This window comes from Thermobia domestica, chromosome 1, assembly GCF_964235325.1.
Source record: "Thermobia domestica chromosome 1, izTheDome1.hap1.1, whole genome shotgun sequence".
In the NCBI taxonomy this organism is placed as follows: Eukaryota; Metazoa; Arthropoda; class Insecta; order Zygentoma; family Lepismatidae; genus Thermobia; species Thermobia domestica.
Genome location: NC_137454.1, coordinates 320,999,078 through 321,009,128, shown reverse-complemented (window position 1 = coordinate 321,009,128; position 10,051 = coordinate 320,999,078).

The window sequence follows — 10,051 nt, the reverse complement described above, 5'->3', positions numbered from 1 at the left end:
TGCATCCTCCATAAAAGTGAAGTCTGTCATCCCGTACGAAAATAAAGTATGCTAAACGAAAAGTAAACAAAGTGAAAGCAAAAATAAAACCGAAAGCGGCACGTGTGTTGAAACTTCCGTGTGATGTTTTAGAAACTAATTCTTCCGATTCTTCAGAAGAATCCGTGAGTAGCCTGCAGAAAAAAGCCCAAGATCTTGATTATCTTGAGAGAATGAAGGAAAAACTGAACTTATGTACTTCTAGAAGAGAAAAAGTACTGATCTTCACGATAGCACCCCACTCGTGGTCACGTAGGAGAAAAGCTTCTGAAATTCAAGTTTCAGAGTACACAGTCAATAAAGCATGATGGTTGTCTAGCAATAAAGGAATCTTGGTTTTACCCTGTGACAATTACGCTCACACACTCAATTAATTGTTCTTATATTCAAATTAAAACATATTTATATGTAAATTCAATTTATTTTAAAAAGTCAAGGAAAATTTTATTTTGTTTCATTTAGCAGCCAAGCGAACCTCTTTCATTTGTCCCAGGTAAAGAAGTTTCTCTGCTTTTCAGAAAAAAAAAAAAAAAACATAAGACGGTAACCGCACTAATAGACCACCCATTTTTCTACCTCGCCAGTAAACGGTAATGGAATTTGCTATTGTTACTCCAGCCATACTGTCGCACTACCTAAGTACCTCCATATCGCAAATATCACGTCACAGACACACAGGAACCAAAATTTTTTATCTACAATCTTTGCAAGTGCTTATGAAACTCTTTAACATCACGTACTAGCCCAAAAGAGACGCTAGGAACCAAAGCCAAGCCATCAACCGATTTTTGGGGAAATGGTGTCACGAACTTCAAGTGGCGAATCAGAATCCGAAATTCAAAATTCACAAAGAAAAGAATGAAGCGTCTATTTTTTTTTAAAAAAAAAAAAAGAAAGAAAGAAAGAAAGAAAGCTGGGAGAACGCCTACACGGAAGAGAGGTTACTCTAAATCGAATCTTCATCGTAAAAACATCACCAATACGCGACTCATAAGCATACGTCAACTCATATATACACATATATATATATATATACTTAAGTGATTAATTTAATAAGAATGGCTAGCTAAAGACCCCTTAGCGGCCAGCTACTCAAACCACGCGTTATCCACAGCAACATAGTCATTACAAAATTACTTATGTAAATATTTAAAACATTAGCCACAGATATTATTTTTATCATCTTACGGTGACGCTACGTAATTTGTGATTTTGAACTGAGTCTGTGATTGATCTATATACGTGGACTTCCTGTATTCAGAGAGGAAAAGTAGTGCGATGGATGGCGGATATATATAAACTGTGCGAGTGAAATTTAAGTGCAGATGGATGTGATAAGTGACGCATCGTTGCATTTCAACAACATGGAGATGAAGGACGGAGACACGGGTTCGATCCCCGATACTTGGAACAGATGCCTTGCCACACGAAGACCCAGACGCTTCAGACAAACGTGGACCTCTTCTCCGGGAGTTGAATCCAGAGGACAGCGGGGTCTGAGAAGGGACATTAGGAAGCATTGTGACGGTCAGTTAAGTACAGTGCAGTTTTCTTCTGAAGTGTGGAAATATAAGCGGAAGGACTTATTAAGGTAGGACAAAGTATTCTGTTATTTTCGTTATTGAAGAAGGACTATGGCCAATATTTCCGTGATTCGTGATCTCCATACTCACCTTTTTCTAGAAACTTCGGGACATTGTTTATTCATACGGAACTGTCCGCAAACATTTAGAGCATTTTTTTTCTTTCTTTGTAAAAGAAGTAAACAAATAGCCTAATGCCTTGGTTGCATTTCTAAAATTAATTCACGGATATAGGAACTATTAATTTCATTCTTGAATAAGTACCATAAAATTTTTGATTATTTTACTAGTGAAATTTGTATACTTTGATTTGATCTTCAATCATGCATTTATTTGTAATCGTCATGTGTCAATATTTAGATCCTTGAAGCCGTCATTATAATCATTTATATGCAATCCAGTATTTATTTATATCAAGTATGGATTATTTCTCTTTTAAACATAAATCGCGTTTAAGATGTGTGAATGTAATGTAATTTCTGTGTTGAGTAAACTATGATTTAGCGTCAAAGTCTAGTTGTTCAAATTTTAACATTTGTATAGGTTGTGTTAGGGAAATATGTGTCAGAACGGTAAACAGGCTTAATACCATTTTTATTGTAACTTGTCAATTTTTATTATACTCATTTTTAAAAGAAACAATCAATATAAAGCTTCCAAAGACGTGCTATGTTGAGTAAGTTTCAGACAAATAAGTGTAAATATTCTTATCCCGTAATATCGTTAGAGTCTCATAAATAAGATAAACAGCTTAAGATACTCGAGTAAATCCCTTCGGAGGTACCTATCTGAGCAACGAACGCAGATAGGGTCCATAGCTATGGAGAAACGTTTATTCGCAAAAGAAGGAATCAGTGAGAAAATCAAAAAGTGTCGACAATATAATTATTTTGATCAATTGGCCAAACTATAATAATGGTAGTACTATATATATATTTCTGTGTAGTGTATTTGAATATGAAATATTTGTGTAGTTAGTGTTGTGTAACGATTTTTATTGTGAATTGTATTATTTTCCAACTGATATAGTATGTGTACAAAGTTATGTCTTGTTTATGCAAATCTTTTAAAATTGAGAATTCACTAGAGTTCATTAGAAACAGTGCACTAAATTTTCTCAAAAGCATACTATCGCTTCTAAACTATTTCTCCAGTAAGTCTTGCAAGCAACCTAAACCATTAATTCTTTCATTCCGCAATCCGATTCTTAAACTTATTTCCATTTCTTTTATTAATAAAAAGAGGTAGTAACTGTGGGCGAATTACTTAATAGTCGGTTATGTCTGGGAGGAAAACAATAAATCATTTTGCTAATTAATATTCAGTTTAATAGAAATTTTTGTTTGTATAACTACGTCATGGTAATTATAAAGAATCGAATATTGTCAGTTTAGTTGAGTAGAAATAGATTGTTGCTAAATTTTACAGTCAAGATTAAATAACTTGAATATTAAGTTGTACAGTGAAGAATGTGTTAAAAGAAATCATATTTTTTGGTCAAAAACAGTTAAAAGTCTGATTCACTTTTAGTAAAGTCAATTAATTCTTTTTTTTGTAAATCCAAATTAACTTTCTTGTTGATTTTTGTAGATATCACCTTATTTCTCGTTAAATTTATTAAAAGTCTATTTGACGTTAGAACCAAAGCATTTATGTGGTTATCATTTCAAAGATATGCCTATTTCTTTAACTGATATTAGTATACCTAGAAGTTATTTCAAATTACCCTGAACAGGAAAAGTTGAAGCACGGTTACATTGACCATCAGAAATTTTTTATCTAAATTAACTCATTTTTTAAACTTTAAATTAAACTTTCCTTGTTTGTTGCTTTTAAACTATTTTTGCTATCTCTACACACTTCGGTGACAAGGTGATAGTCAGTGTAGCCAACTGAACAAGCCATTAGCGAAAAATCTTTCTTTCAGCTTTGCAGCTTGTGAGATTTTTGCTCCGCATGTTTAAATCACTTAACTATTAACTACGCACCTGTTTTCCTAGCGCCTTGGAGACACCGTTATGGGGAAAACAGGATCGATTAGACATTAGGTCATCTTTCGTTGTATATATCAATTTTTCTTTTATTCCAAGCCATCTTAGCAAAACTGTATTTTTACCTTGGAGAACTGAAGTTCGAGCCCCGTGGAGTCAACTTCAATTCTCCAAACTCTCATTCATTTTTTTTATTTCATTTGTGTAATAGGCAGATGAGTTGTCGCTCATCAGTACCATTCACTTTTCAAGTACAAGGTCCGGTATTCATTTTTCTGATGCATATTAGGCTCGTCCGTGAGTGCCTTAATTATTCATTCTCGTTCAGATTATATATGCAAATCAGAGATAAGGAATCGAATTCCGAAAACAACACGTTTCATATTCCTCGTCGCCCGAATACGTAAGATCTGCTTATTCATAATATCACGCGGTAATTCTATTTGGTAGCCCGAGCAGAAATTTTCCTTTAATTATTAGTAATTTTCAATCGTTGCAAAACTTAGCGCCCGAGACAATAACATTATCATTACAAAACTTGGCTTCCAATACCGGAACCCCACCAGTGTTACAAGAAATGGCGCCCGAGTGTTATCAAAAGCAGAAGTGGTTTGTTGATAGTGGCGGTGATCGAATTTGTTGATAGTGGCGGTGATCGAATTTGTTGATAGTGGCGGTGATCGAACTTGTTGATAGTGGCGGTGATCAAACTTGTTTATAGTGGCAGTGATCGAACTAGTTGATAGTGTCAGCCAACTCCATAGTAGAACAGAATCAAACATTTACATCCCATGGAAGCCCCAGCATATGGTCTGTGAAGAGGCAAATGAGCGACCAGCCGAGTATCCAGCCCAGGAGATGCACGCGTCGGGATCCGAAGTAAGGACTTCAACCAAAGAACTGTGACCGAAGCATGGCCCACATGGAAAGGAGCAGGAGACGCTAAGTGCAAGCGAACACTTTAACAAGTTTAACGTAAAGAAGAAAGTACGTGCCTGGTAAGAAGCAGTCATAAAAAGAAATGGCGACCAGTTGCGGTGAGAAGGTAGGAAATATAGTTAATTTATTTCTTCCCCATTATGACTCAAGGCCGGACTATTTTGGCAGATGTCATCCGTCGATTTCTTTACTTCGTTCCCCAATCGGGTCGAGACTGTTGGTGTTGTTTGATTCTCCGTTCCCATACGGAATGAACAATTAACGTGCCTTAATTTTCATCCAATAACCACAAATCCAGTTGCATGTCAGTGATCCATTTTATTTTATCGATTTATTTTATTTTATTTTATTTTATTGAAGAAATATTACATCTTATTGCATAACCTTTTGAGTTCTTAACTCCTCATCATAAACTAAGACTTTCTGTTACATAATTAATGAAGAAAGGGTCAAAATAAGAACCATATTTGTATCGAGTCCTAATATTTAGAGTAATATTCATGTCTGTGGAACTGCAAATTTGAGAGTTGCACTTTGAATAAAACATAAATTCAATGTTATTAGTTATTTGATTATAATTGTTTGGATAGGCACTTTGTAAACGGAAACGAATTGTAGTTGCACATCTATAAAGGTTTTTGTAAAAGCAAGAGTTTCGGCCTATCGGTAGATTAAATAATATACACAAAAGTTAGGATAATTCATAGATAATTATCTAATTAAGCGACCCATTGAACAGACGGACTCTGATTACTGAAGACAAAAAGTCAACTGATTCAAAGTAATGTCCAATTGATATCCCAACTACTTTGTATCAATATTATATGTGTATTTTATTGCTTGTTTATATGGTAATTAACGTTGATTTTTCTTTAGTAATTTGTTTAGATAAAATTGAATAATGATTTGAATGTTTATATGTATGAATATTTAGTTATATGATATATGTATATATATGAATATTAAGATCCACAAGTGCACTTCTATTCTATTTTATCTTTTCTATAATTTCACGTTTCCATTCCCATTCGCTAGCAAGTCATGACTTTTAAAGTAAATCAAAATTGTCCAATCATAACTTCTCTACAGTCTTTTCATTTTTTTGTATTCTATTTTTTTAAATTCTTCTTTAATAATAATATCTGGAAGTGATAAATAAACTTCAATTTAAGTAATAACATTCTGTTTGCCACTGTTTAGTTATAAGCAGAGAAATTAAAATATCATTTACTGTTAGAAATTATTCAAAAACATATATGATAGCAATTCAGATTAATTGTATTTTTTGAGCCTTAATTGGAAATTAATAAAAAAGGAACTGTTAATCAGAAGTATGAAATGATTCAGGAAATCACATAATTGTATGCTGAGATAAGAAACTAAATTCTCTATTTAACGTTCTCAGGTGGAATCCTTCTGATTCCATAAAAATAATTCAGGTATTGTCATTAACATTTTCAAAAAGCAAACAATGGTATTGATTCCTGTTGAAAAGATTTGTTTTTCTTCTGTTATTTAACTTTTTATTTTATTTTATTGTTGACTACTATAAATTGGTATTCCTTCACTAGTAACTACCTTTATTTTTAATTAAAATTTTATTGCTGTTACCAAATTTCTGTGTAACTTTTGTTATTTAAGCAAAGTAGATTTAAATTCCTCACCCCTACTAGACATAGTAAAAGCATTTTTTTTTGTTTGTTTGTCTTGACATTACCAGTAATTTGGGAGATGCCTGAACTGACCACCACAGTCATAATTAATTTGAGTTATTTTGAATTATTTCGATTTGATTTATTTCTATTATATCTTTTCAATAAATCTAAAATCTATTGCAGCATTCAGCAATTGAATTTTTATTCAAAAATTCACTTGCCTCTCCAAGTGGTAGTCAGCACAGTCTGTCCCATAAATACTGCATTAGCGAGAAAATTTTCTTTCAGCTTTGCAGCGTGTGACCGTTCTGTGGAGGTTGCGTAAAACATATGTTTATTTTGTTTTATTTAAATTCTAATTAGCTGTGCAACTACTTTTTCCTAGCGCCCTGGTAATACCGTTTTGGGGGAAAAGTAGGACTTCGAGATCTGTATATCATTAGAAATATTACCTTTAAATTTCTCTACGCTTTGTTAATCGCTAATTAAACATTAGTCTTGGAGACCTGAGATTCAAGCCCCGCGGCGTTAACTTCAGCTTTCCATGATTTAGCTTACTATCGCACCGGTGCAATCTTCGGAAACAAACCATCAAGAGCCCAGCCTTGGTAGGCAAATATAAATTTACATATTAATTTATTCAGATCTGGCGAACCCGAGCATAATGCATGTCATTATGATAATTATCACATGTTCATATTCAGGAATCGAGGTCAAATTTACATATCTAACAAATTTGACCAAAACCAACCTTTACAAAACTTGGCGCAACCGAACTAGGACCAAAGTACACGTTACAACCCGAACCGCGGGAAGGACGCAAACTTGCTGCAGAAGTTGAAGAAAAGGCCAAAGAGTTATACGAAGATGATGGGTACAGTCACCTTATGCCTAGCGAAAAGACAACATTAGTGTTGCTAGAAACGTTTGTAAACAGAAACGCTTATTATGATCAATCTTGAGGAACTTTACTGAGCCTTCAAGGAAAAATATCCTGATCTCAAAATCGGTATTTCTAAGTTTCATCAACTACGACCCAAATGGTGTGTAACAGCGGGTCAGCCAGGGAAGCATTCAGTTTGTGTATGCTGTATCCATCAAAACCCTCTTCTTCTTCTAGAGGTTTAGGTTAGGAAGTGCAATAGGTTTAGAGAAATCTAAACTAAGTGAACTGACTGATATGTTAGTTTGTGACAGGAATAATCGGCAATGTATGCTCAGAACGTGTGACAAGTATCCCTCATCGCAAACAGTAGAAACGTTTCTTAGAAGTGTTCTCGAGGATTATGATGATACAGATGAGATACGATATTCGTAATGGGTAGCTACGGACAGGACTCAACTTCAGACATTGGTGCTTCCTGTGTCTAACTTCATCAACCTAGTCATACAACAATTTCAGATTTTGATACCTCATTCATACATTTCTAAACACCAAATGCAGTATGTCAAAGACAGGAAACAAAATCTGACTTCGGAGGAAATGCTTGTTCAATGGATTTCGCAGAAAACTATGGATTTATTTTGTAGGACGAGGTGCAGTCTTATCATTGGACACACTGCTCCAGTACTGTACACCCAGTGGTATTGTACTTCCGTGAAGATGACGAACTGCGTGTAAAATCGATGTGTTTCATATTTGAGTATATGGAACACGATGTTAACCTTGTTTATGGAGTACAGAGCAGAGTGATACAATACATAAAAGATCAGCATCCTGGTGTTAGCAAGACTGAGTATGTTACAGATGGAAGTGCTGCCCAATATAAAAACTACAAGAATTTAGTGAAATTGTGTTATCATGAGCAGGATTTCTCAATTGAAGCATCATGAACGTTTCACGCTACAAGCCACGGCAAGTCTGCTTGTGATGGTATAGGTGGAACTGTCAAAAGAAGTGTAACGCGTGCAAACTAGCAGAGACCTTACAAAGAACAAATATGTACAGCGCAGCAAATGTCACAATTTTGCAGTGAACACTTTGTACCTAAAGTGACATCCAGTTTATCAAGGAACAGGATGTTACTGCCGTGGCAGCTAATCTAAACGATCTAAACTTGCGTTTTTCAGAACATAAAACTGTACCAGGAACCCGTTCCTACAATTATTTCAAGCCAGTCTCCACAACGGAAATTGCTGCAAAGAGGATGAGCAACGATGAAAGCTTTCTCTGAGGTACAGCTTTTCACAGGTGACCAGATTCAGAGAACTTCAACTTAGTTCCTACGCTAGTTGTGTATACGAAGGACAGTGTTATATTGGGAAGATATTAGAACTTGACGACGAGAGCAACGATGTATGGATCAAATTTATGCATCCTCATCGGCCTTCAAGGAGGTTGTACTGGCCAGAGGATAAAAACCGCGGCAGAGAGGACAAGTGCTGGGTTTCACTTGCGAATATTCTATGAGCGATAGAAGTTCCTGACGTTATCACGCAGTTCGGAAGGCTGCAATACAAACTCACTCCAAAGAGTGTTAAGGACATTCAGGCAACAAGGGCTAAACGAAATTAAATGTACTCTCAACATAACTCTAAGTTAAGTATTTCAAGTTAGGTACTTCATGTATGATTGTTTGACGTTCTATTCACAACTTACGTACACATAGGATGTGACAAATTACTAAACATACAGTTTCGAAACAGTCGCCATCTTGAAACCTAAAGTGTATCTTCTGAAGGTGTTATATTTAAATATTAATGTGAATACATATTTTCCTCTGCAGAAGTTGTATGCCTCTTCTTGGATTTGTAGTGCAGATATAAGAATACCATTACTTATATGCCAACATTTGCAGAGGCCGCCATCTTGGATCCTACGGGAGTTTTCTTGTCGGATTTCGTTCTAAAATAACTTATATAGGTAAGTATGCTTTCTCAAGCGGTATGCATTTTTGCTAAATACAGTGAACATTTCTTCTGGAATTTGCAGTACATAGATCCCAAAGCAATAATTTAGGAAAGGTCGCCATCTTGAATTCTTAATGTCTTTGTGGTCTGGTGATTTTGTATTCATAGCGTTCGTATGAATATTTACATTGTCTATATTGTTACATGGCCCTACGTTAATTTGTATTTGTGTGACGCAAAACTAGCTACCATGTGCCACAATGCCGCCATCTTGGTTTTTAAGATATATTTTCATGGGGCCTCGTAGTAAAATAGTTTCTGTTGGAAACTACTACCCAGTTACCAAGTGCCGTGCTTCTTTTTCGAAATGCAATATTTTGTAACATCTATGGTGTATTGCCCGTACTCTCAAACCTAAGGTCATAAATTGATTTAGGCGCTCTGTAGGCTGGTACAAGCCAAAACCCACGGATATTTTTTATTCTCCTAATAGAGCATTATGTACTCCCTTAACTGGCATTTACTCATTGAATTTCCCGTTTAGAAAAAAAAAAGTTATGCGTAATTTAGTAAGTACCTTCGAAAAATTCTATTCCGCCATTTTGATGGTTTTCCAAATTTCATGGTTTGGAAATATAATTATGCCGTTTTGGACCTGATTTGTAAAATCCTCATGCAATTTCCATTTAGTCTGAAGAATTTGAATACACTTGGGTCAAACGTAGCCTTATGGTGCTCAGTTGAAGTTCCGAGTGACGTGCCGTTCATTTATCACAGCGTACAACAAATCGTCGGGCAGAGTTCTCCTTCGAAGGCTGTCAAAACCAAACCAGAGCTAATATGGGCAAAATAAAAAAATACGGGTTCTTATATTTGTCTAAAGATACTATATACCAAATTTCATTGCAATCGGAGATGGTCGGGTGTAAAATTGCATTTTCGCTGTACGATTTGGCGTGGATTAGCCCTATATATATATAAAAATTGCCATCTA